The sequence below is a fragment of the Lissotriton helveticus genome, chromosome 3_1 (genome assembly GCF_964261635.1).
Source record: "Lissotriton helveticus chromosome 3_1, aLisHel1.1, whole genome shotgun sequence".
NCBI classification, from domain to species: domain Eukaryota; kingdom Metazoa; phylum Chordata; class Amphibia; order Caudata; family Salamandridae; genus Lissotriton; species Lissotriton helveticus.
In genome coordinates this window covers 1,815,773,255-1,815,801,021 of record NC_136061.1, presented here as the reverse complement: position 1 = coordinate 1,815,801,021, position 27,767 = coordinate 1,815,773,255, and the positions used below count along the sequence as shown (strand labels likewise).

The following is a 27,767-nucleotide window of genomic DNA, read 5'->3' as shown; positions in this document are numbered from 1 at the left end:
TACAGTTTTACAAAATTATTTATTGTTTTAATGATGATTATTATATGTCCACGCCAAAAGACAAGTGTGTTGATATAGTGATATGATGTATTGTCCAATTTGGCCTCTATGTTTGTCTTGTGATAACTTTTGTGATTTTTTTAAATCGAAATAAAGTTTATAAACTGAAACTGAATATGCTGTTATGTTAATCATTTAAAACATGATCCCGTTGTGTTGTTTATCAATACATACTTGAAGGCAAATTGTTTATGGGTATATTTAGTTGGAATATGTGTTTTTTATTCGTTCTGGTGTTTTTTTTTCTCTTTTTTGGAAGCACACCATAGTTTTGACTGCAAGATTGAGAATTGCAGCTAGTTACAGTCTAATTAATGTTATAGAGTCTTGATAAAGGACTGAGTTTGGGTCCTCCGCCTCATCGCCTGAAACATATACGGAACATGTTCCAACTGTAAGCGGTGGCTGAATAAACTTCCACCATCTAACTGCTAGATTAAGTGTGGTGCGCTCTGTATTGTATAGGCCAATGTTTCCTTTTGTAGCATTCTTTCAACGAAATTGTGGTGCTAAACTCGTTTGTGCTTCCTGTGTTTTTTTCCTTATACGATATGGTTATGTATACCCATTTGTGTTACCTGTTTTATGACTGTCACTTCAGCCTCTTTTCTCCTATTGATCTGATGGTTTATTAAATGTACCAATACTCATGCCCGAACAGAAGATCCTATTTTTTTCTTATTACAAGTTATTGCCTTTTGTAATTAATCTGGTTTAGCTTAATTTAAAGCAGTATATTCATTTCTTGCCTTCTGTTGAACCTATTTAGTCAGTGTTGAGAATTGTCTTAGCAGACAGTTTTTTGGGTTATGGCTTTATTGCCCTTCTTTATGATAGCAGTTTTGGACGATTTCTCTATGTAGTAGTGGTTTGGAAACAACTGATGTGTTGCGGCCTATAGTCTCTTTTGCTAAGTGCTTTTTCATTTTTTTCTCAGGGTGAAAGAGCTGCGGACGTTAGTACATTTAACAGACCCTGAAAAGGGAGCACTGAATCAGGCCCAGGAGAAAGTAAGTGATGTCTACTTTTCTTGCACCTCCCCATTTCATTCTCTCACCCATCCCATTCCCTTGCTGAAAATGCCTCCCCCCGTTATTCAGTTTTATTTTATACTCTCTCTCCCTTTACTTCTGTAGTCCTGCCTGTCCTGGACCCGAGAGAGTGGATGGTAGTGTTGAACGCGCAGGACACATATTTCCCTGTCCTGCCTACCCACAGACATTACTTGCGGTTCATGGTGGGCCACAAGCACTTTCAGCTTGCTGTACTCCACTTTGGCTTTTCCAGCAGCCCTCGGGTGTTCACCAAGGTGATGGTGGTGGTTGCATCTCATCTGCGGAGATCGGGGCTGGCGGTCTTCCTCTATCTTGGCGTCTGGCTGTTGAAGGCGGGCTCATTCCAGGCAGTCGTCTCTAGACTACGGCCGACCTCATGCACTCACTGGGATACACTATCAACGTGCTGAAGTCACGCCTAGCTCCTTCTAAAACTTTCCCTTTCATCTGAGTTGTTCTGGACACCGTGCTGTTTATAGGTTATCCTTCCGAGCGGGGAGTCTGTGATATACAGGCAATGGCACCGACGTTTCAGCCTCTATCCTAGATTTCAGTGAGACAGACTCTTAGGCTGCAGGGCTTCATGGCTTCCTCCATCCTGCAAGTGACACATGCCTGTTGGCATATGCAAGCTCTACAGTGGGATCTGAAGGTTCAGTGGGCACAGCATCAGAGGAATCTCTGAGATGATCTAGATTTCAGAGGGCACTGCTCAAAATCTGTAGTGGGGGCTGACGAACCGCGATTGGGTCAGTGGCATTCCCCTCTCCCTTCCACAACCGGATCTAACTGTAGTGACAGGTGCGTCTCCCCCAGGCTGAGGTGGTCATCTGTGAGAGGTGGCGTCAGAGGCCTCTGGCCTCCGGTGGTATGCTGGTTCCACATCAACCTGTTGGAGCTTCGAGCAATCTGATTAGCATTGAAAGCCTTTCTACCCTCCATCAAGGGGAGGCTAGTGCAGGTGTTCATGCACAACACCACCGTCATGTAGTAATGCAAGGAACAGGGTGGGTGAAGTCGTGGACCCTTTGTCAAGTGGCCCTCTGTCTATGGACATGACGAACATCGGTGCATTTCCCTAGTGGTCAAACCTGGCGGACTCCCTGAACGCCAGGGCAGACAAACTTAGCTGTCGATACATAGTGGATCAAAAGTGGTGTCTCTTCCAGAGGTAGCTTAGGGTCTCTTTCAAGAGTCCGAAGAGTCTTGGTTAGATCTGTTCGCCACCGCTGAGAACGTGCAGTGTCAGCAGTTCTGTACGCTAGAGTTTCCAAGGCAGCTCTTGCTCTGAGACTCTTTTCGTATAGAGGGGAGGTCACACCACTTGTATGGCTTTATGCCAATACCACTCCTGCCCAGAGTTCTCAAAAATATCAGGAGCAACTGGGTTCAAATCTTTCTTGTTGCCAAAGCTAGAGCACGTAGAGTCTGGTATCTCGAGCTGTATAGCAGATTCATCGGTCCTGTGATCAGACTACCTCTTCGGGACGATCTTTTGACGTAGCAGCAGCGAAAGGTCCTGCATTCGAACCTGTCAACGATATTCCTTCATGCATGGAGATTGAGCTGTGACTGTGGACAGCCTTTGGCATTCTGCCCGAAGTCTGTAATGTCATTGTGTCAGCCAGGCATCCCTCCACTAAGATGCTATACCCCTGTCGTTAGGGCAAGTTTGGGGCATGGTGTGCAGAAAAACAGGCTGACCCCTATCTGCTCCCCTTCCAAATGTTATCTTGTTTATTCTCAGTCTGGCCTAGCTTGGCTCTGCATTGGGCACATTGAAGGGTTGTTTGACTGCCATATCAAAATTTCTGCAGTTCCCAGATCAACCTTCTATTTCAAGTCCCCTATTATAAATAGGTTTCCGAAGGGTCTTCAACAAGTTTCCCCAAGTCCCCTTCATTATGCCTAAGTGGGACTTCAACCTGGTTGTTGCCTATCTGATATGCAATCCCTTTGAGCTGCTCCATAGCTGCCCAATCAGACTACCTACCATGAAGACAGACTTTCTTCTGGCAATAACATCTGCCAGAAGCGTTAGTGAGTTACAGGCGCTGTTGGCGCACCCTCCTTATGATACATTTTACCCAGTGCTTAATTTGTGAAAGAAAGAGTGCCATGCCTGAAGCTCTGCTCAGAAACCAGTGACCAGTGCAATTAAACCTTTGCGCGCTGCATACTGAGGCTGGTAGTCTTCAATCCACTACCAGATACTCCCTGCCCCTTTCTCCTGCAGGCTCATCCTTTCTCCCTATGTGATGGGTTTGCAGTTTTCCTGATCTGTGATTTACCATCTCTTGCACCCGGGAAACATAATGTGAAAAAATAAGTGCAGGTGCCCTTATAGAAGTGCTGGTGCCCCTCCTACTGGTTACTTGTTCACATTAAGCACTGATTTTACCCAGACAAGATGGTCTTTCGGACTCAAGCATCCTTCTTACCAACGATGGTGATCCCATTCCATTTAGGCCATTCTATCACCCTGCCTACCATTTAAGCTCCGCCTCATCCCTCTAAAGAAGAGGAGAGATTCCAACAGCAGACCAAGAAAGAGCGTTGTCATTCTACCTTGACTGCACAGAAGAGTTCAGGTGAATGACCAACTTTTTGTGGGGTATGTCAGAGCCCAGAAAAGGAAGGTGGTACAGAAGGGGACCGTCTCACGATGGATCATGCTCAGAATCAAAATCTGCTAGGCATTGGCCAAGCAGCAATCGTGAGAGCTTTTTGCAGCGTGAATCTTTCTGGATTCACTATGCTGTGCATTATTCCGCGGTCTTGTGGTTGGGTCCGGATTCGTAGTCTTTTCTTTGTTTTTTTTTTTTTTTTTCTTTGCCCAGGTGGGCGTCGGCGTCACACCCCCTTTGGGTGTATTTCCGGTGACGTCGGCATGCTTCCTGCGGAAGCTCCCACTCTTGGGCGCCATCTTCAGATTCTTTTTTTCCGCGGTCGGGTCTGGATCGTTCCCGTTTGGGCTCCAGACATTTTTGGAGAAAGAAGAAAGAAAATACAGAAAAGACGAGGAGAAGTCATCTGAAGACTCCAGGGGACTTCACCGACGAAAGACAAGCAAAGATAAGGCGTTTTCCATCCAGATCTTCGACGACCGTCGACGAACACGCGACCAGAGAGGCCCTGGACGCTCGAGGATGGACAACACGCCGTTCAAGTTCTGCCGTAACTGCCACCACAAGTACGCGCAGAAGGACCAGCACCCGGTATGCAACCTTTGCCTACCGGTGGACCACGAAAGCGGAGACTGCAACGCCTGTTCCGCCTTCACCCCGAAGACCCTTCGTGTGAGAGAGAGGCAGAGGGTAGCACACGCCGCCCTGCAGGGGAAGGCCCCGACCCCGTCGCTCTACGAGCTGGGGATGTCCTCCGAGGAAGAAGACAACGCTGCCGCCGAAGACGACAGCTACACGGTCGTAGAGACCGATTACACGAAGACTTCTGACAAGGTAGGAGACTCTTCGGCCCCCAAGAACCCGAGAGACTCTGAGTCTCGAAAAATCGAGGGCAAGACCCCGAAAGCGCCGACGCCAAAAAAGGCTGCGTCCGCGACTACTCCCAGGCCCAGCGGATCCTCAGAGAAGGAGTCCCCGGCGCCGAGAGCTGCTGATCAGCAGAAGACGTCGAAAATCGTCCCCGAAAAGGATCGATCGACGAGGGAGAAAGACCCGAAACTGTCGACGACGACCAGAGACCCGATATCCGGTTCGACGTCGAAAACTTCGACTCCGAGAGGCACGGCGACGAGCCATCCGTCGAAGAGAGCGGCGGAACCATCCGACGCGGAACACGCGGCCGAGATGGAAAAGAAAAGAAGGCGCCTCGAGGCAGAAATGGAGAACTTCATGCAGCGGAAAAAAGATTTCGACGCAAGGATGAAGGCCTTCACGATCCCTCACAAGACCAAGCCACCAGTGCTGGAGGCGGTCGAGGAGGAAGAAGAAGAGGTCGCCGAAGTCACCGAGCAAGACCAGGACGTCGAGGTGTTCGACGACCAGGAGGAGTACGAGAATCCCCACGAGAGCTACAGCTATGGGGAGGAAGATGAGGGCAGGACAGACACAGAGTCGGCGCCCTATGACCTTCAGGAGGTAGATTACATCGATGTCGACACCGACAGCCCGGAGGAGGTGGTCGACACCTACCCCTCGAGGCCCTCGCCGCCGGACGACATCGGGGCCTACAACGCGGTGATACAATCTGCCGCAGCAGCTTTCAAGCTCAAGCTCGACGAAGAGAAGCAGAAAGCAGACTTCCTTCTGGAAACATTGCTCCCAACACAAACGAGGAGCCAGTTCCTCCCGATGCTCGAGAGCGTCTTGGCTCAGGGGAAGGAAGCTTTCAGGGAGCCCGCAACATGCAAGGCAGTAACTCCCAGAACTGAGAAGAAGTACAAGCATGCCGCAAAGGACCCGGCCTACATTCAGGGCACGGTCTCCGCAGACTCCATTATCACGGCCACAGCAAGGAGGAGGGCTAACGTACCCACTACCTCGGGCCCGCCACCGGATAAAGAGAGCAAAAGGATGGATCTGGTGGGCAGAAGGATCGAACGGAATGCCGCGACCCACTGGCGCATGGCTAATTCCAACGCCCTGGTAAACAGACACATGTACCAAATCATGGAGGGACTGGGGCAGTTGGTGAAGGACTTGCCCCAGGATGCCAAGCAGAAAGCCGAAAAGCTAATTGAAGAGGGGAAGAATGCTGCAAATTCTTGCCTTAAGACGGCCCTGGATGGGGCAGACACCGCCAGCAGGCTCATGATGATGGGCGTCACGGAAAGGAGACACGCCTGGCTCAGGATATCCGGTTTCAAACCGGAGGTGCAACACAGCATCCTGAACACACCGTTCAACGGCAGTACGCTTTTCGGACAAACAGTTGATGAGCAACTCAGCCAACTTAAGAAGGATAACGAAACAGCAAGATCCATGGGAGCATTGCAGTTCAGAGGGAACAAGAGGGGCACCCCGTCACGGAGGCCCGGCGGAAGAGGCGGAAACCAGCCAGGTACATCACACCAGGCTTTCCAGCAAACGCACCAGGCAGACTCGCAGGGTCAGCAGGGCCATCAGAAACAGCCCTGGCAGTACCAACAAAGAGGCCAGTCCTTTCGAGGGAGAAATGGACGGGGACAAAATAGAAGAGGGGGCCAGCAGCCCACCTCCAAGTGACTTCAAAAAAAATCCGTGTGCCCACCCACAAAAAAGATCCCAGGGGGCAGCACGTACAGATGGGTCAAGACAAACTAGACACCTACGACCACAGGACACCAGTGGGAGGAAGATTAAGATTCCACCTCCAGGAGTGGAGAGGAATCACATCAGACAAATGGATCCTCAACATTATCCAATTCGGATACTGCATAGAGTTGGAGGCGAGGCCAACAAGCAGAAAACCAAGAAGAAAGCCGCTAGCAAGCAAGCAGCTGCAGTGCCTTCAGGAAGAAGCAAAAGAACTCCTGCAGAAGCAGGCCATAGAAAGGGTACCCTTCAAGGAAAGAAACACAGGAGTATACTCAACATACTTCCTGGTACCAAAAGTAGACGAGACAATGAGGCCCATTCTCGATTTACGGTTCGTGAACAAATTCATAAGAACGCAAAAATTCAAAATGACCTCCCTGCAAGAGGTGCTCCCACAGTTGCAGACCGGGGACTTCATGGTCACTATAGACCTCAAAGACGCATACCTGCACATCCCAATGAACAGGAAGCACAAGCACATGCTCAGGTTCACCGTCGGAGAAAGCCACTACCAGTTCACGACACTGGCCTTCGGTCTAAAATCGGCACCAAGAGTTTTCACAAAGTGCCTCGCAGCAGTCGCAGCGCACCTAAGAAGGCAGGGAATACATGTATACCCTTACCTGGACGACTGGCTGGTGAAAGCAAACTCATACCAGAAATGCAAGCTGCACGCACATACAGTGACCAGCACGCTCATAAACCTGGGGTTCTCCATCCATTGGAAGAAATCATCAATGGAGCCGGAACAAGTGAAGATCTTCCTGGGAGCACAGATCAACACCTTACAGGGCAAGGTGTTCCCCAGCGAGAAGAGGGCGAGGGCGCTGGTGAAGGAAACTCGCCTCTACCGGAAGGGACAAGCTCGGACAGTGAGGACGGCGAGCAAGATCATGGGGATGATGGCATCATGCATCCACCTGGTACCGAATGTACGACTCCACATGAGACCCATTCAAGAATGGCTACAGGAGCAATGGTCACAAGCTACAGGCAGTTGGGAGGATCTAGTGGTTGTAACGCACGCAGTGCAGAAGGAGATGACATGGTGGACCATGGAGAACATAGCAAGGGGAAAGCCTCTAACGCCCCCAACGCCAACAGTGACCATCACCACAGACGCATCCCTGAAGGGATGGGGCGCTCACATGGAGGAGCTCAAGGTGAGGGGACTGTGGACACCGACGGATGCCACAAAGCACATCAATTACTTAGAATTGAAGACAATTTTCCTTGCACTGAAGGCCTTTCAAACAAGACTGTACAAGCACAAGGTATTGATACAAACAGACAACACCACTGCGATGTTCTACATCAACAAGCAGGGGGGCACACAGTCCGCACCGCTTTCAACGCTGGCGCAGGAGATATGGAGATGGGCCATCCCTCTCAAGATAGACCTGCTAGCCATACACCTACCAGGGAAGGACAACATACAAGCCGATTGGCTCAGCAGGCAGACATCGGCATCCCACGAGTGGGAGCTCAATGCTCAGGAGACAAGATACCTGTTCGACAGGTGGGGGACACCATCGGTGGACCTGTTTGCCACACGCCAGAATGCAAAATGCCAAAACTTCGCATCCAGGCAGCCCGAGGAGGGGACACTGGGGAATGCCCTATGGATAGATTGGTCAAGGACATTTGCCTACGCCTTTCCCCCGATACCACTGATGCACAGAGTACTGAGCAAGTGCAGAGCGAGCAACATGACACTGATACTGGTCGCACCGCAGTGGGCGAGGCAGACCTGGTACTCGCAGATCATGGAGATGACACAGTGTGCACCCCACAGATTCAGCAGGAGGAAAGATCTACTGTCCATGCAGAACGGAGAGGTACTGCATCCAGAGCCAGAGAGCATGAGCCTAGTAGCGTGGCTCCTGAGGACATAGAGTTCGCACATTTGAGACTACCAGAAAGCACCCTGAGGGTACTTCGGGAGGCACGAAGGCCCAGCACTCGAAAGTGCTACGTTGCGAAATGGAAAAGATTCACTATATGGTGCAGACAGGAAAGACTCCACAATAAGATGAAGAGGGACTCCACAGTGCTAAGGTACCTGACGCACTTACTGGAGAAGAACCTTAGCTCATCCTCGTTAAGAGTTCACTTGGCAGCGATAGTAGCCTACACAAGGGGAGAAACGTGCAGGAGCTTCTTCACATCACAGGTGGTGAAGAGATTCCTAGAAGGAGCGAAAAGGATCGCACCACCCAAGCGGGTGCCGCCACCTGCATGGAACTTGAACACAGTCCTAACGGAACTCATGAAAGAGCCCTTTGAACCACTTCACAAGGCCTCCCTAAAGATGCTAACTATGAAAACAGCCTTCCTGGTTGCGATAACGTCCTTACGCAGAGTAAGCGAGCTTCAAGCGCTGACGCTACAAGAACCATACATACAAATACACAACGATAGAGTTGTGATGAGGACTGACCCACACTTCATGCCGAAGGTGGTATCCAATTTTCACATGAACCAGTCTATACAGATACCGAGTTTTTTCCAAAAACCCACAACCAGCGCAGAGAGAGCTCTGCACACCCTGGACGCCAGAAGGGCAGTCATGCACTACATTGAAAGGACAAAGGGGCACAGGAAAACGAAACAGTTTTTTGTGTCCTTCGCAAACAGCTTCATGGGCAAAGCAGTAACCAAAAGGACCATTGCACGATGGATCGCACAAACAATCCAACTCTGCCACAAACGGGCAGGACAGGAACTGGCTGAGGGGACACGTGCCCACTCCACCAGGAAGAAGGGCGCTACAATAGCCTTCCTGGCTAACACACCCTTAGAGGACATATGCCTGGCGGCAACATGGGCTTCGGTGCACACGTTCACGAAGCACTACTGTGTGGACATACAAATGAACAAGGAAGCTCAAGTGGGACAGAAGGTGCTACAGCACATATTCAACACCCAACGCTCATCTTCCACCCAGCCGCCACAGAGATGAGAAACCGCTACAAAATCTATGCACAGCATAGTGAATCCAGAAAGATTCACGCTGCAAAACGAATAGTTTTCTTACCTGTCGGTGTAGTTTTGCAGCTTGAAGATCTTTCTGGATTCACTAGCGAACCCACCCACCTCCGCCAGAAAGATGAGGCTGGAGAGAGAAGAGGTGGTTAACTAAAGAATAGACTTTGAAAATACAAAGCGGTAAATACAAACTAAGAAGAACATTGCCATTACTTCGGAAACGAAAGAAACACGGAAAAAAAGAACCCGAAGATGGCGCCCAAGAGTGGGAGCTTCCGCAGGAAGCATGCCGACGTCACCGGAAATACACCCAAAGGGGGTGTGACGCCGACGCCCACCTGGGCAAAGAAAAAAAAAAAAAAAAACAAAGAAAAGACTACGAATCCGGACCCAACCACAAGACCGCGGAATAATGCACAGCATAGTGAATCCAGAAAGATCTTCAAGCTGCAAAACTACACCGACAGGTAAGAAAACTATTCGTTTGCGTTCATTCCATCAGAGCAAAGGCTGCGACCACTGCATTAGCATTTCAGTTCAGGACATCTGACAGGCAGCAATGTGGGCTTCTCTGCACATGTTTACAAAGCACTATTGCCTGGACAGTCAGGTCTGTAGGTATGGGCACTTTGCCTGTTAATCCTGCAGTACTTTGTAGAGTGAATCTGTTTCATAGACCCACATCCGGGGAAGGTATTACTTGGGTATCAATTCTAAGGTAAGGATCTGTGGCTAGTGGTTTCTTTCAGATGAACAAGTTACTTAACTTCAGTAACGCCTTATCTTGTAGAGACTCTATCTAGCCACAGATTCCTTACTGACCCACTCATCCTCACTGCTTTTCAAACAGATTTTTAGATTCAAGGGTGGTCCCCTTTCAGGGAACTAGTTTCACACACCACTGGTCAGTACTCGTCATGGCTCTGCACTTTTGCTGGGATGGCGCCTATATAGGCACTGCACACGTCACTTCCGGTGCTGATGACGACACACGGAACCGAACGACCTACCGACATGGAGGGATACTGCTCACAAAAAAGTCGGGATCCAATCTGATGCCTGGGGATAATTTTAAGGTAATAAGTCTGTGGCTTCTAACAGTTAAGGCGTTACAGAAGGTAAGTAACTTGTTCATTAAGTGCCACCAGAGCAATGGTATTGAAGTATTACTTGAAAGTAAATCTTACAGAGCATCATTTAGCATGCAGTCATGGGTATGTGTGTATGTGTAAATCTATAATTTCTCTGCATTAGTGCGTGAAATAAAAAAAAAGTCAATACTGACGTGCAATGGGCACAGCTGCTGCCAACTTAAAATGGTGAACCAACACCTTGCAATAAAGAAAAAATGACAGATATAACCCTAGAATTAACTCACAGTATCAAAATATTTACTAATAATATGTAAAGCAATACTAGCAATTACAATTGCTGAATTTGAATTATAGAGAGATGCACCAAAGATATGACGTGGAACACGGGATATTTACAAAGCAAACAACAGCTTATTGTGAAAAAAGTTCATTATAATCTGAGGGCTGTACAATTTGTATTGGCACAGGCATTTTGGGTACAAGTGGACGAACTGACAGAGGCTTGTGTGCTGGTTATATTAAACATTGTCAAGCATGTCATTGAAATACAAGTAGAATTTTTACTCCCAGAAAAAGCTTGTAGATATTAAGAAGAAGTGGAGAAAGCGATGAACTTCGAGAGCACTCCCATTCTCTCGACTGGATGCCAACTTTAATGAAGGGAGAAAATGGGTCTGAGAACAACTAGGTAGAAACAAATTGATCCATTTCAGAGCAAGATCACCAGGGCCAGTGTTCCTCAATCAGTGAGAGCTTCCTGTGCCACTCTCAGCAGTGTCTTCAAAAGTCCTCAAGGAAAGATCTAATCAGCTCCGTGTTGTGACCTAGTCTGAAATAGTCTTCAAAGGGGTGAAAGGTGTTCTTGGCCTCGACGAAAGAATGTCGTTTTGTGAAAACTAACTTTCCACAAAAGAATAGAAAAATGGGACAGTAGCTCTGAAACCGAGGGCTTGTTCCACTGAGGAGGTATGGTGCCCTAGTTTCGAGAGAGATTGAATAGAGTGACAACACATGCTTACACTAAGCATTCTACAGTACATTGCCGAAATGTAGAATAGAAGCGCTTTGTTGTGAAACAATGAAACAGCCACATAAGCTGGAGCTGAAGACAAGTGGTAGCACAAGGGTTACATCAAGCTAGGAGGGACGTTGATTATGCGAAGAAATCACAACTAAGAAGCAGGGGCAGCTCCTCCACTTGAGCGGAGGAGCATCACCCCACAAGCACCTGAGCTGAAAAATAAAATGGTAATAAAGTTAATTTAATACCGTTTTATTTTTCTCCCACCTGTCATGAACTAAGTATCAGGGTGGGGCCAGCACTGCCAAGTGGCAGCAGCAGAGAGCTATGCGTTCCAAAATGGCCATGTCTCATTTTACGGTCTTCTTGGGCCGGCCTGTCAGACATGCGCATTTTAAAGTTAGCTGTCTTAGACAGGTGGGTTAGGGAACGTGCATGCCTCTATCAAATCCTGGTGCTGCTTTCATGCTGTGAAAGCAGTGGCAGGATTTGGTGAATCAGTTTCCTGCTTCCGGGGACTCCAGAAGACGCCAGCGGGAGGAGGACGTCGCGCTTGGAAGAAAGTAACAAGGTAGGTTTCTTTTATCATTTTTTAGGTCGAGCTGGCGTTGGAGCGCGAAGCGCTCCCGCCAGCGAGTTCTATAGTCGCTTTGTTCACTGGCAAGGGAGTCTAGAGCTGTGCAAGAGCCGCTACTGGCCTGTGCACGAGCCGACTCAGCTCTGTGGACGCGCACGTCTCCGGAAGAAGTGCTGCGCCCGAGCCGCCTCCCGCTTGTTCTTTCAGCAAATATTCTCGGAGCCGTAGGGCAAAGTTACCAAACAGCACAACAGGTAGGCTTTTTACATTTATGAAGAGAGTATGATAGGCCTCGTACACACACCTCCCCTTCCAGTGCCACACTAAATCAATCTAGCAGTGTACCCTAGGTATTGTTGGGAACAGAGTATTTGAGATCTTGCTGTTGGCTATGGGCTATTAACGATGAAAGTATTCTCAAGCTTTGTCTGCGCAATTACATATTTTGTGATCATCGTGATTTCCTGTTTGGGTTTTTCGGATCCAAGAGAGGTGTTAACAGTCGATAAAGTTGATGTTTATAAAACTGTAATAAAGCGTCCTGTCTCTTTTTTGTGTTAAGCTTTTTTTTGTTTTCTACACGTAGTATATATATATATATATCTATATATATACAGTCCAGGGCAGACAACCAAAGGAAGAACATAATTTCGCGAAAGACGTGTATTGTATTGTAGCTGAATGTATATAGTGCTTCTTACCTCTGAGGAAGTGCACTAGAAGACGGGTAAGCACACTTACAGAGTGCAGTTTCAGAGTGCAGTTTCAGAGTGCAGAGAGTGCAGATTGTGAGTGCAGATTGTGAGTGCCGATTGTGAGTGCCGATTGTGAGTGCAGATTGTGAGTGCAGATTGTGAGTGCAGATTGTGAGTGCAGATTGAGAGTGCAGATTGAGAGTGCAGATTGAGAGTGCAGATTGAGAGTGCAGATTGAGAGTGCAGATTGAGAGTGCAGATTGAGAGTGCAGATTGAGAGTGCAGATTGAGAGTGCAGAGTGCAGATTCAGAGTGCAGAGTGCAGATTCAGAGTGCAGATTGTGAGTGCAGATTGTAGATTGTGAGTGCAGATTGTAGATTGTGAGTGCAGATTGTAGATTGTGAGTGCAGATTGTGAGTGCAGATTGTGAGTGCAGATTGTGAGTGCAGATTGTGAGTGCAGATTGTGAGTGCAGATTGTGAGTGCAGATTGTGAGTGCAGATTGTGAGTGCAGATTGTGAGTGCAGATTGTGAGTGCAGATTGTGAGTGCAGATTGTGAGTGCAGATGCAGAGTGCAGATGCAGAGTGCAGATTGTGAGTGCAGATTCAGAGTGCAGATTCAGAGTGCAGATTGTGAGTGCAGATTGTAGATTGTGAGTGCAGATTGTGAGTGCAGATTGTGAGTGCAGATTGTAGATTGTGAGTGCAGATTGTGAGTGCAGATTGTGAGTGCAGATTGTGAGTGCAGATTGTGAGTGCAGATTGTGAGTGCAGAGTGCAGATTCAGGGTGCAGATTCAGAGTGCAGATTGTAGATTGTGATTGTAGATTGTGAGTGCAGATTGTGAGTGCAGATTGTGAGTGCAGAGTGCAGATTCAGAGTGCAGATTGTGAGTGCAGATTGAGAGTGCAGATTGTGAGTGCAGAGTGCAGATTGAGAGTGCAGATTGTGAGTGCAGAGTGCAGATTCAGAGTGCAGATTGTGAGTGCAGAGTGCAGATTCAGAGTGCAGATTCAGAGTGCAGATTCAGAGTGCAGATTGAGAGTGCAGATTGAGAGTGCAGATTGAGAGTGCAGATTGAGAGTGCAGATTGAGAGTGCAGATTGAGAGTGCAGATTGAGAGTGCAGATTGAGAGTGCAGAGTGCAGATTCAGAGTGCAGATTGTGAGTGCAGAGTGCAGATTCAGAGTGCAGATTCAGAGTGCAGATTCAGAGTGCAGATTCAGAGTGCAGATTCAGAGTGCATAGTGCAGTTTGTGAGTGCAGTTTGTGAGTGCAGATTCAGAGTGCAGATTCAGAGTGCAGATTGTGAGTGCAGATTGAGAGTGCAGATTGAGAGTGCAGATTGAGAGTGCAGATTGAGAGTGCAGATTGAGAGTGCAGATTGAGAGTGCAGATTGAGAGTGCAGATTGTGAGTGCAGAGTGCAGATTCAGAGTGCAGATTCAGAGTGCAGATTCAGAGTGCAGATTCAGAGTGCAGATTCAGAGTGCATAGTGCAGATTCAGAGTGCAGTTTGTGAGTGCAGATTCAGAGTGCAGATTCAGAGTGCAGATTGTGAGTGCAGATTGAGAGTGCAGATTGAGAGTGCAGATTGAGAGTGCAGATTGAGAGTGCAGATTGAGAGTGCAGATTGAGAGTGCAGATTGAGAGTGCAGATTGAGAGTGCAGATTGAGAGTGCAGAGTGCAGATTGAGAGTGCAGATTGAGAGTGCAGATTGAGAGTGCAGATTGAGAGTGCAGATTGAGAGTGCAGATTGAGAGTGCAGATTGAGAGTGCAGATTGTGAGTGCAGAGTGCAGATTCAGAGTGCAGATTCAGAGTGCAGATTCAGAGTGCAGATTCAGAGTGCAGATTCAGAGTGCATAGTGCAGATTGTGAGTGCAGATTGAGAGTGCAGATTGAGAGTGCAGATTGAGAGTGCAGATTGAGAGTGCATAGTGCAGATTCAGAGTGCAGTTTGTGAGTGCAGATTGAGAGTGCAGATTGAGAGTGCAGATTGAGAGTGCGTGCAGATTGAGAGTGCAGATTGAGAGTGCAGATTGAGAGTGCAGATTGAGAGTGCAGATTCAGAGTGCAGATTCAGAGTGCATAGTGCAGATTCAGAGTGCAGTTTGTGAGTGCAGATTCAGAGTGCAGATTCAGAGTGCAGATTCAGAGTGCAGATTCAGAGTGCAGATTCAGAGTGCAGATTGTGAGTGCAGATTGTGAGTGCAGATTGAGAGTGCAGATTGAGAGTGCAGATTGAGAGTGCAGATTGAGAGTGCAGATTGTGAGTGCAGAGTGCAGATTCAGAGTGCAGATTCAGAGTGCAGATTCAGAGTGCAGATTCAGAGTGCAGATTCAGAGTGCAGATTCAGAGTGCAGATTCAGAGTGCATAGTGCAGATTCAGAGTGCAGTTTGTGAGTGCAGATTCAGAGTGCAGATTCAGAGTGCAGATTGTGAGTGCAGATTGAGAGTGCAGATTGAGAGTGCAGATTGAGAGTGCAGATTGAGAGTGCAGATTGAGAGTGCAGATTGAGAGTGCAGATTGAGAGTGCAGAGTGCAGATTGAGAGTGCAGATTGAGAGTGCAGATTGAGAGTGCAGATTGAGAGTGCAGATTGAGAGTGCAGATTGAGAGTGCAGATTGAGAGTGCAGATTGAGAGTGCAGATTGAGAGTGCAGATTGTGAGTGCAGATTGAGAGTGCAGATTGAGAGTGCAGAGTGCAGATTCAGAGTGCAGATTCAGAGTGCAGATTCAGAGTGCAGATTCAGAGTGCAGATTCAGAGTGCATAGTGCAGATTCAGAGTGCAGTTTGTGAGTGCAGATTCAGAGTGCAGATTCAGAGTGCAGATTGAGAGTGCAGATTGAGAGTGCAGATTGAGAGTGCAGATTGAGAGTGCAGATTGAGAGTGCATAGTGCAGATTCAGAGTGCAGTTTGTGAGTGCAGATTGAGAGTGCAGATTGAGAGTGCAGATTCAGAGTGCAGTTTGTGAGTGCAGTTTGTGAGTGCAGATTGAGAGTGCAGATTGAGAGTGCAGATTGAGAGTGCAGATTGAGAGTGCAGATTGAGAGTGCAGATTGAGAGTGCAGATTGAGAGTGCATAGTGCAGATTCAGAGTGCAGTTTGTGAGTGCAGATTGAGAGTGCAGATTGTGAGTGCAGATTGAGAGTGCAGATTGAGAGTGCAGATTGAGAGTGCAGATTGAGAGTGCAGATTGTGAGTGCAGAGTGCAGATTCAGAGTGCAGATTCAGAGTGCAGATTCAGAGTGCAGATTCAGAGTGCATAGTGCAGATTCAGAGTGCAGTTTGTGAGTGCAGATTCAGAGTGCAGATTCAGAGTGCAGATTGTGAGTGCAGATTGAGAGTGCAGATTGAGAGTGCAGATTGAGAGTGCAGATTGAGAGTGCAGATTGAGAGTGCAGAGTGCAGATTCAGAGTGCAGATTGTGAGTGCAGAGTGCAGATTCAGAGTGCAGATTCAGAGTGCAGATTCAGAGTGCAGATTCAGAGTGCAGATTCAGAGTGCATAGTGCAGATTGTGAGTGCAGATTGAGAGTGCAGATTGAGAGTGCAGATTGAGAGTGCAGATTGAGAGTGCAGATTGAGAGTGCATAGTGCAGATTCAGAGTGCAGTTTGTGAGTGCAGATTGAGAGTGCAGATTGAGAGTGCAGATTGAGAGTGCGTGCAGATTGAGAGTGCAGATTGAGAGTGCAGATTGAGAGTGCAGATTGAGAGTGCAGATTGAGAGTGCAGATTCAGAGTGCATAGTGCAGATTCAGAGTGCAGTTTGTGAGTGCAGATTCAGAGTGCAGATTCAGAGTGCAGATTCAGAGTGCAGATTGTGAGTGCAGATTGTGAGTGCAGATTGTGAGTGCAGATTGAGAGTGCAGATTGAGAGTGCAGATTGAGAGTGCAGATTGAGAGTGCAGATTGAGAGTGCAGAGTGCAGATTGAGAGTGCAGATTCAGAGTGCAGATTCAGAGTGCAGATTCAGAGTGCAGATTCAGAGTGCAGATTCAGAGTGCAGATTCAGAGTGCATAGTGCAGATTCAGAGTGCAGTTTGTGAGTGCAGTTTGTGAGTGCAGATTCAGAGTGCAGATTGTGAGTGCAGATTGAGAGTGCAGATTGAGAGTGCAGATTGAGAGTGCAGATTGAGAGTGCAGATTGAGAGTGCAGATTGAGAGTGCAGATTGAGAGTGCAGATTGAGAGTGCAGAGTGCAGATTGAGAGTGCAGATTGAGAGTGCAGATTGAGAGTGCAGATTGAGAGTGCAGATTGAGAGTGCAGATTGAGAGTGCAGATTGAGAGTGCAGATTGAGAGTGCAGATTGTGAGTGCAGATTGAGAGTGCAGAGTGCAGATTCAGAGTGCAGATTCAGAGTGCAGATTCAGAGTGCAGATTCAGAGTGCAGATTCAGAGTGCAGATTCAGAGTGCATAGTGCAGATTCAGAGTGCAGTTTGTGAGTGCAGATTCAGAGTGCAGATTCAGAGTGCAGATTGAGAGTGCAGATTGAGAGTGCAGATTGAGAGTGCAGATTGAGAGTGCAGATTGAGAGTGCATAGTGCAGATTCAGAGTGCAGTTTGTGAGTGCAGATTGAGAGTGCAGATTGAGAGTGCAGATTCAGAGTGCAGTTTGTGAGTGCAGATTGAGAGTGCAGATTGAGAGTGCAGATTGAGAGTGCAGATTGAGAGTGCAGATTGAGAGTGCAGATTGAGAGTGCAGATTGAGAGTGCATAGTGCAGATTCAGAGTGCAGTTTGTGAGTGCAGATTGAGAGTGCAGATTGTGAGTGCAGATTGTGAGTGCAGATTGAGAGTGCAGATTGAGAGTGCAGATTGAGAGTGCAGATTGAGAGTGCAGATTGAGAGTGCAGATTGAGAGTGCAGATTGTGAGTGCAGAGTGCAGATTCAGAGTGCAGATTCAGAGTGCAGATTCAGAGTGCATAGTGCAGATTCAGAGTGCAGTTTGTGAGTGCAGATTCAGAGTGCAGATTCAGAGTGCAGATTGTGAGTGCAGATTGAGAGTGCAGATTGAGAGTGCAGATTGAGAGTGCAGATTGAGAGTGCAGATTGAGAGTGCAGAGTGCAGATTCAGAGTGCAGATTGTGAGTGCAGAGTGCAGATTCAGAGTGCAGATTCAGAGTGCAGATTCAGAGTGCAGATTCAGAGTGCAGATTCAGAGTGCAGATTGAGAGTGCAGATTGAGAGTGCAGATTGAGAGTGCAGATTGAGAGTGCAGATTGAGAGTGCAGATTCAGAGTGCAGATTCAGAGTGCAGATTCAGAGTGCAGATTCAGAGTGCAGATTCAGAGTGCATAGTGCAGTTTGTGAGTGCAGTTTGTGAGTGCAGATTCAGAGTGCAGATTCAGAGTGCAGATTGTGAGTGCAGATTGTGAGTGCAGATTGTGAGTGCAGATTGAGAGTGCAGATTGAGAGTGCAGATTGAGAGTGCAGATTGAGAGTGCAGATTGAGAGTGCAGATTGAGAGTGCAGAGTGCAGATTGAGAGTGCAGATTGAGAGTGCAGATTGAGAGTGCAGAGTGCAGATTCAGAGTGCAGATTCAGAGTGCATAGTGCAGATTCAGAGTGCAGTTTGTGAGTGCAGATTCAGAGTGCAGATTGTGAGTGCAGATTGTGAGTGCAGATTGAGAGTGCAGATTGAGAGTGCAGATTGAGAGTGCAGATTGAGAGTGCAGATTGAGAGTGCAGATTGAGAGTGCAGATTGTGAGTGCAGAGTGCAGATTCAGAGTGCAGATTGAGAGTGCAGATTGAGAGTGCAGATTCAGAGTGCAGATTGAGAGTGCAGATTGAGAGTGCAGATTGAGAGTGCAGATTGAGAGTGCAGATTGAGAGTGCAGATTGAGAGTGCAGATTGTGAGTGCAGAGTGCAGATTCAGAGTGCAGATTCAGAGTGCAGATTCAGAGTGCAGATTCAGAGTGCATAGTGCAGATTGTGAGTGCAGATTGAGAGTGCAGATTGAGAGTGCAGATTGAGAGTGCATAGTGCAGATTCAGAGTGCAGTTTGTGAGTGCAGTTTGTGAGTGCAGTTTGTGAGTGCAGATTGAGAGTGCAGATTGAGAGTGCAGATTGAGAGTGCAGATTGAGAGTGCAGATTGAGAGTGCAGATTGAGAGTGCAGATTGAGAGTGCAGATTGAGAGTGCAGATTGAGAGTGCAGATTGAGAGTGCAGATTGAGAGTGCATAGTGCAGATTCAGAGTGCAGTTTGTGAGTGCAGATTCAGAGTGCAGATTCAGAGTGCAGATTGTGAGTGCAGATTGTGAGTGCAGATTGAGAGTGCAGATTGAGAGTGCAGATTGAGAGTGCAGATTGAGAGTGCAGATTGTGAGTGCAGAGTGCAGATTCAGAGTGCAGATTCAGAGTGCAGATTCAGAGTGCAGATTCAGAGTGCAGATTCAGAGTGCATAGTGCAGATTCAGAGTGCAGTTTGTGAGTGCAGATTCAGAGTGCAGATTCAGAGTGCAGATTGTGAGTGCAGATTGAGAGTGCAGATTGAGAGTGCAGATTGAGAGTGCAGATTGAGAGTGCAGATTGAGAGTGCAGATTGAGAGTGCAGAGTGCAGATTGAGAGTGCAGATTGAGAGTGCAGATTGAGAGTGCAGATTGAGAGTGCAGATTGAGAGTGCAGATTGAGAGTGCAGATTGAGAGTGCAGATTGTGAGTGCAGATTGTGAGTGCAGATTGAGAGTGCAGATTGAGAGTGCAGAGTGCAGATTCAGAGTGCAGATTCAGAGTGCAGATTCAGAGTGCAGATTCAGAGTGCAGATTCAGAGTGCATAGTGCAGATTCAGAGTGCAGTTTGTGAGTGCAGATTCAGAGTGCAGATTCAGAGTGCAGATTGTGAGTGCAGATTGAGAGTGCAGATTGAGAGTGCAGATTGAGAGTGCAGATTGAGAGTGCAGATTGAGAGTGCATAGTGCAGATTGAGAGTGCAGTTTGTGAGTGCAGATTGAGAGTGCAGATTGAGAGTGCAGATTGAGAGTGCAGATTGAGAGTGCAGATTCAGAGTGCAGTTTGTGAGTGCAGATTGAGAGTGCAGATTGAGAGTGCAGATTGAGAGTGCAGATTGAGAGTGCAGATTGAGAGTGCAGATTGAGAGTGCAGATTGAGAGTGCATAGTGCAGATTCAGAGTGCAGTTTGTGAGTGCAGATTGAGAGTGCAGATTGTGAGTGCAGATTGAGAGTGCAGATTGAGAGTGCAGATTGAGAGTGCAGATTGAGAGTGCAGATTGTGAGTGCAGAGTGCAGATTCAGAGTGCAGATTCAGAGTGCAGATTCAGAGTGCAGATTCAGAGTGCATAGTGCAGATTCAGAGTGCAGTTTGTGAGTGCAGATTCAGAGTGCAGATTGTGAGTGCAGATTGAGAGTGCAGATTGAGAGTGCAGATTGAGAGTGCAGATTGAGAGTGCAGATTGAGAGTGCAGATTGAGAGTGCAGATTGAGAGTGCAGATTGAGAGTGCAGATTGAGAGTGCAGATTGAGAGTGCAGATTGTGAGTGCAGAGTGCAGATTCAGAGTGCAGATTGTGAGTGCAGATTGAGAGTGCAGAGTGCAGATTCAGAGTGCAGATTCAGAGTGCAGATTCAGAGTGCAGATTCAGAGTGCATAGTGCAGATTCAGAGTGCAGTTTGTGAGTGCAGATTCAGAGTGCAGATTCAGAGTGCAGATTGTGAGTGCAGATTGTGAGTGCAGATTGAGAGTGCAGATTGAGAGTGCAGATTGAGAGTGCAGATTGAGAGTGCATAGTGCAGATTCAGAGTGCAGTTTGTGAGTGCAGATTGAGAGTGCAGATTGAGAGTGCAGATTGAGAGTGCAGATTGAGAGTGCAGATTGAGAGTGCAGATTGAGAGTGCAGATTGAGAGTGCAGATTGAGAGTGCAGATTGAGAGTGCAGATTGAGAGTGCAGATTGTGAGTGCAGATTGTGAGTGCAGATTCAGAGTGCAGATTCAGAGTGCAGATTCAGAGTGCAGATTCAGAGTGCAGATTCAGAGTGCATAGTGCAGATTCAGAGTGCATAGTGCAGATTCAGAGTGCAGATTCAGAGTGCAGATTCAGAGTGCAGATTGTGAGTGCAGATTGAGAGTGCAGATTGAGAGTGCAGATTGAGAGTGCAGATTGAGAGTGCAGATTGAGAGTGCAGATTGAGAGTGCAGATTCAGAGTGCAGATTGAGAGTGCAGATTCAGAGTGCAGATTGTGAGTGCAGATTGAGAGTGCAGATTGAGAGTGCAGATTGAGAGTGCAGATTGAGAGTGCAGATTGAGAGTGCAGATTGTGAGTGCAGAGTGCAGATTCAGAGTGCAGATTCAGAGTGCAGATTCAGAGTGCAGATTCAGAGTGCAGATTCAGAGTGCATAGTGCAGATTGAGAGTGCAGTTTGTGAGTGCAGATTGTGAGTGCAGATTGAGAGTGCAGATTGAGAGTGCAGATTGAGAGTGCAGATTGAGAGTGCAGATTGAGAGTGCAGATTGAGAGTGCAGATTGAGAGTGCAGATTGTGAGTGCAGAGTGCAGATTCAGAGTGCAGATTGAGAGTGCAGATTGTGAGTGCAGAGTGCAGATTCAGAGTGCAGATTCAGAGTGCAGATTCAGAGTGCAGATTCAGAGTGCATAGTGCAGATTCAGAGTGCAGTTTGTGAGTGCAGTTTGTGAGTGCAGATTGTGAGTGCAGATTGAGAGTGCAGATTGAGAGTGCAGATTGAGAGTGCAGATTGAGAGTGCAGATTGAGAGTGCAGATTGAGAGTGCAGATTGAGAGTGCAGATTGAGAGTGCAGATTGAGAGTGCAGATTGAGAGTGCAGATTGAGAGTGCAGATTCAGAGTGCAGATTGAGAGTGCAGATTGTGAGTGCAGAGTGCAGATTCAGAGTGCAGATTGTGAGTGCAGAGTGCAGATTGTGAGTGCAGATTCAGAGTGCAGATTGTGAGTGCAGATTGAGAGTGCAGAGTGCAGATTGAGAGTGCAGATTGAGAGTGCAGATTGAGAGTGCAGATTGAGAGTGCAGATTGAGAGTGCAGATTGAGAGTGCAGATTGAGAGTGCAGATTGAGAGTGCAGATTGAGAGTGCAGATTGAGAGTGCAGATTGAGAGTGCAGATTGAGAGTGCAGATTGAGAGTGCAGATTCAGAGTGCAGATTGTGAGTGCAGAGTGCAGATTCAGAGTGCAGTTTGTGAGTGCAGTTTGTGAGTGCAGATTGTGAGTGCAGATTGTGAGTGCAGATTGTGAGTGCAGATTGTGAGTGCAGATTGTGAGTGCAGATTGTGAGTGCAGATTGTGAGTGCAGATTGTGAGTGCAGATTGTGAGTGCAGATTCAGAGTGCAGATTCAGAGTGCAGATTCAGAATGCAGAGTGTGAGTGCAGCGTGCAGATTCAGAGTGCAGAGTGTGAGTGCAGCGTGCAGATTCAAGATTCAGAGTGCAGAGTGCAGATGCAGAGTGCAGATGCAGAGTGCAGTTAAAATGTTGCTAGGCTAGGGCTTTAAAGACACCCCAAACGTGGAAAAGACTGCTGTTTTTCTTTGGTTTTGTCCAATCTTGTCCAGACGGTCACGCCTAGTATTTTTTTGCAACTATCTTTTCTCCTAAGACATTAATATACAGGATTGCTGAGGGGTCTCCCCTGTCAGTCCTCGTGGTTGTTTTTTGTGAAGCCCCTGCAAGAAATGGCCATAAAACAATTGGCTGTTTCAGTTGTCTAGAAACACCACAGATTCTGCTTGACCTGGGCGTGCTCCATGACTTGCAAGTGGAACTTCACAGACAACTACATAAAAAAAAGCATTTGCAATGCAATAGGTCTCGCATTTGCGAGAGTTTAACCTATTGGCATTGTAAATGACAATGCCTTTTATTTATGTTTTAAAAACCAACACATAAATAAAAGACATTGCCATTTACAATGCCAATAGCTCAAACTCTAACAACTGCGAGACCTATTGCATTGTAAATGCTTGTTTTGTTATCCTCCCCACCATTGGTACATGCCAGCTGCCGCTGCTAAGAAGGAAGAAAAACATTTTGATTTCACAAAACATATACATAGAATTCAGATGCTAGAATAAACTATTTTTGTTATCAGCAGCACTCTTCTTATTTGCATAGGAGTCACGCAGTGTGACGATGATGTATGCCTGATTTCTTCTTTCATTGACTAGTTTTCCTGGATAGAGTCTAATAAATTATGGAGGCTCAAGAACTACATACCTTCCAAAGCGTTTTTCAGTTATCTGCAATCAGTCAGCCATACCATTTGTCTTCAAGGACTGGGTTTCTACATCTATGATGATGGCACACAACCATGAATGAATCTCAAGAATTTTGAGTCTGATCAACTTTCTCCATCATAGAAGACTTCAAACTCTGTTAAAGTTTGGGTAAATTAAACCATGCTCTTAATGCCTGGAATACAGAACCTCCCACTTACCTTATCTGACAATGTTATTGTTTATTCCAAGTATACATTATATGTTTGAATCGTTGCACATTTATAAATAGTTTTAGACTTGAGATTTGGTGTGATCTATAGATTAGGATCTTGTCCCATTCTTATTTTCAGAAGTAAGCATTGTAGATGTGGTCAGTGTATGCTTACCATAGGCCTCATCTGTGGTTATTGTAAAACATTGGTGTTTGTGTGTCTTTTATTATAACTAGTGAGTGCTGCTGTTGAAGACTTATTTTGTAGCCTCAGAGGTAAGATCAGATGCTTTACGTTCTGAGATTTCATAAGCCTTTTCCAGGTTTATTTTTGCTTTTACCAGGATAGGCACTCCTGTATTTACCCTGAAGTCATGAGTAGGAATGATCAAGATATTGCATGTGAAAGTTTAGTGTTCAAATACAATAGTATTTTCCATGGTATGTAAATGAATCTTAAAAATTACTCTCCTGCTGTCCCTGATGGTAAGGCTGCTCAAATTCTTGTACATGCTCTGGCACTCACAATACCAAACCTCAGAAGGGTTCTTCTGGAAGGTTGGCTTGGTCATACGTGCATTGCTGTTCAACGGGGGGCCCTGCAAACACTAACCAAAAATCCATTTGAGGGAGGGCTTGCTTACTTTTATTACTGAGTGGCACAGCTTAAGGTGGTGAACGACCGGGTCTTTTCACCGCTACCAGCCCTCATTGATTGCAGACAGATGGGCGAATGAGCAGGGGAATATCTCTGCAGCTATATGGCAGGGATTGGGCTCTGGCGCCAACTGAGTTGGTGATAGGGGGACGAACGAGACACGGAAGGTCTCTGCCCATTTGAGGAGCTGCAGGTAGAATACGACTTTGCAGACAGTCAACGCATTCAATATGCACAGATGAAACATGCCTTAGCTCGCTTTGGGGAGGATTTGTTGGAAGTGGCAGACGAAACTACACTGGATTATCGGTTGAGCTTGGCCCCCCCTTCATAAACATGCATTCTCCTAGATTTACAAAACATTACAAAATAACACAGCCAGACGCTACTTGATAAATTACACACTAAATGGGAATGCGACTTGGGAAGAATGGAATATGAGCACTGTGGGAGTCCTATGGTTACTCGAGAGCTTGCCATCAAGGAATCCTTTAGACAAGTGTATAAATATTACAATAAGTGCACTATACGAGGGCTAGATTGTATAGCATGGGGAAGATCTACACTGATAAATGCCTAATAGGCTGTAGGCAGCGAGGGGCACTATTACATACTCTCTGGGAGTGCCCTAGGAGGATACATGACTACTGACAGTGTGGGCAGATGAATTTCTGAAGTTCTGGAAGGAAGAATTGAGGTTGGAGCGAGGTGGCTTCAATGGGAATCTGTTGGAAGCAAGTGGGATGTATGTGCTAAATTGTTTTGTAATGTAGCGCTTGCAGTGCCAAGAAAAGACATTGGCCATTTGTGGGGCAGCAGAGAACCTCCAACACTAGCATTGTGGAGGACTGTCCTGGACTGGTGCATGTGGCTGGAGCCATGGTATATGAAGCATGGGGTTACTCATGGAAGTTTGACGAGGTATGGGCCCTGTGGAAAGAGTTTAGAGACATGGGGTAAAACTAGTAAACAAACTGTTGTGGAGGACCTGTGACTGGCTGTGTGGAACCAATACATTCAGATGTTGGGTGTCGGGGCTGCTATTATGCTGTAATATTGTAATTGAGTTTGTGCTTGTGCAAAGCAATAACATGTTCTTAAAAAAATCTTTAATAGTATTTGCAATTGCTGTAACCTGAGTATGTCTCGGCTGGTTGCAACCCAGGTTGATGTGAATTCCGACATATTTGTCTTTGCAACGTTACAGGAGAGACTGATTTTGAAATAAAGCTGTAGGAACCCTGCTCTGACAACATTTCAGTTTTCTTCAGAGGTTATACGATTCATGTTCCCAGGGTGCACAACATGTGTTTCTGTGAAAAAGAGTCTCAAGTTTACGCCGTTGTATGAAAAAGCAACTCTGCGGCTTAAGTAAGTTTACCTAGGAATAACCAGAAAAACAATGGGGAGTGGGGAGGGTCATCTAAATGTCCTTGGATTTCTTTCATAGCTTCACAAGGTCTATTAAAATCTATACAAATGTGTCAATCACTCAGTGGTTGCAGCTCTCCACTATCAAGGGGAATGCCATAAAATTGCTATCCAGAAATTCTGAATAGGGTCCATCAAACCATCCATCTAGCATAATATGAGCTCTGCAGAGTTGACTGTCTCTGCAGGAAAAAATAAAGGCCTTCCTGACCTGCCTCCCCCTTCTCTTTGACTCTTCCTAAGAAGGACAGAACTCTTGAAACCTATAAGGCTTGCCACACTTCTTGTTGTTTGTATAAACGTGGGTATTTTTACACCCATTCCTAGCACAACCAGACCAGTCCTTGGACGCATTTGGAGATGGTGAATAAGAGGCAAGAGGTCAGTGCAAGATTATCTTTGCTAACGTTTCGGAGGCGTTGTGTGGGGGAGCCTTGGATTTGTTCCTAATAACTATGGTTCAGGGAAGGCAACCATAGAATGTAGTTACAAGAAAAAAGTCCCCCCCCGGTATTATGAAATAAAACATACATGTCCAGAAGCAACATATTGTCCTTGCATACAAGTGAATCTCTCCACATTTGCCTTATTCTGTGGACCCTTAATGGCCAAAAATGTTTTCATTGGCATAGCTGAATTCTTCTTCGAAGCCCTCTGTGCCCCTATGTTTTTTTCTTGGTTTTGTGAGACTAAGGCAAACATCACAAAGTGTGTATCTACTTCATGTTAAATATCCACTGGCCAGTAGAATACATTGTTACAATTTAAGCATTGTAATAATTAGGGGTGGGCGTGTGGGGCTCTGTGAAGCTCCGCGAAGTGAGGAGGAAGCTACGCCCACCCACTTTGCGTTGCCCCACTACGCGCTGCCCGCCTCCCTCCCGCCCTCTTCCACATGCCTAATTTAATGTTAAACAGATTAAAAGTAATGAAAAAGGACTTACCTGACATGCGGCGTCCTGGGGCTCCCTCTTCCTGCTGTCGCGCGACTTCTTCCCGACAAATGCGCATGCGCGGGCGCCTGCACATGCGCATTTCTTGCGAGTATTTTCTGGACTATACTAAACTAGTGCAGCAATGGCGGCAGTCGTTCCTGGCTGCCAAGGCCCGCCTCCGAGAGCTCAAGCTTCCCTACGCGCTGCTCTATCCAGCCAGGCTGCGCATGGTATATCGGTCCCGCACCCACTTCTTCGACTCACTGGAGGACAGATGAGACGGTGTGGTTGCGTCCTCATTCTCCCCTAGGGAGGGAATCCGACTCTTCTTCGAGTGGGCCGGCCCGGAACCAACTTAAGCTGAGGGGAAGAGGCGAAGGCGTTCCAAGTCCATGCGTCAATCCCAATCTGGTGGTGCTGCTTCAAGAGGGTGGTCTACCTGCCATCCACATGTCTCGGCGGACTAAGCCCAGGGTGACCATGTAACTTATCAGATTGGAACTTCCTGCACTGTCCGAAGAAGCAAGCAAGACGGCAGTCTCTCTGTGGGGCTCCACAGAAGGAGAAAAGGCTGACAGACAATGGGCTGTGAACTGGTAATCCATTGGCGGGCGGGGGTTGGGACCTCCTGATGGGTTCACCCTGCTTTGCCTGCCGCGACAGTACTTCACAGTTCTTGAGGTACAGGGTGGGCGGGGGGAGGAACTGTTGGGCTGTGCTTTGGGGGGGTTGTTGGGTTGCTGCCCCTCTACTTGTGTTCTGGAGTCTGTCTAGATTATTTATTTATTCCACGGTTCTTTGACAGCAGGGTAGTGGCGGGGGACATTCTCCCTCGGGGACTCTCCGATCACTCCACAGTGGCCCTTACTTATGGGCCGTTCCGATGGTGCTTATCAGTCTGGAACCTCCAGAAGGAGGATTACAGAGAACGAATGGAGGAAGCCATTGATCAATATTTGGCCACTAACGTGGGTTCAGTCCCGGGGGCTGGGACTCTTTGGGAGGCATTGAAACCCACAATTCGTGGGCTGGACATCTCTTTCTGCGCGGCATCCTGAAAGTTGTGTAGAGAGGCCCTGGTTCGTGCGGAGGCTACCATCCTCGAGCTGGAGGTGCGCACCTGGGAAGATGGGGGCCGACTGGCTCGCCACCAATTATTGCTGGCTCAGCAGGAATATTCCCATATCCTTTTAGACGAGGCTCGCCAGGCTTGGCTGGCTACCTGTAGTAGGGTATACCAATGGGGTGACAAATCTGGTAAGATGTTGCACAGACTATGTCAGGGCTCACTTCGTCCCCAGGTCCTCCCTGGTATTGTGGGGCCGGATGGGTCACCTGTATCTGGCGCATCAGCTATTGCAAGTAGTTTTGCGGAGTACTATGCGTGTTTGTATACCCCCGTGGAATGCTTATCAGCGGAAGTCATTGGCCGCTTTTTGGATGATCTCCCGCCTAAGGCTCTCCCGGATGATGTCTGGGAAGAGCTGGAAGAACCACTTACGGAGGAAGAACTTGGGGCGGCATTGGGAGATCTGAATTCTGGCAAGGCTCTTGGCCCAAAT

At 47.3% G+C, this 27,767-nt stretch overlaps 2 protein-coding genes across 3 annotated transcripts in view; both read left to right on the top strand.

Annotated features, from left to right (window-relative positions):
• Positions 1–27,767, top strand: part of ANO9 (anoctamin 9) — a 769,113-nt gene that overhangs the window by 63,559 nt on the left and 677,787 nt on the right. For both annotated transcript variants that reach the window (XM_078682729.1, XM_078682726.1), the window contains exon 2: positions 998–1,070. The gene's annotated coding sequence lies outside the window, so the exon portion shown is untranslated. The remainder of the gene's footprint in view (positions 1–997; positions 1,071–27,767) is intronic.
• The window catches only part of TSSC4 (tumor suppressing subtransferable candidate 4), a 100,768-nt gene that overhangs the window by 63,562 nt on the left and 9,439 nt on the right, over positions 1–27,767 (top strand). Inside the window, exon 2 of the mRNA XM_078682731.1 lies at positions 998–1,070. The gene's annotated coding sequence lies outside the window, so the exon portion shown is untranslated. The remainder of the gene's footprint in view (positions 1–997; positions 1,071–27,767) is intronic.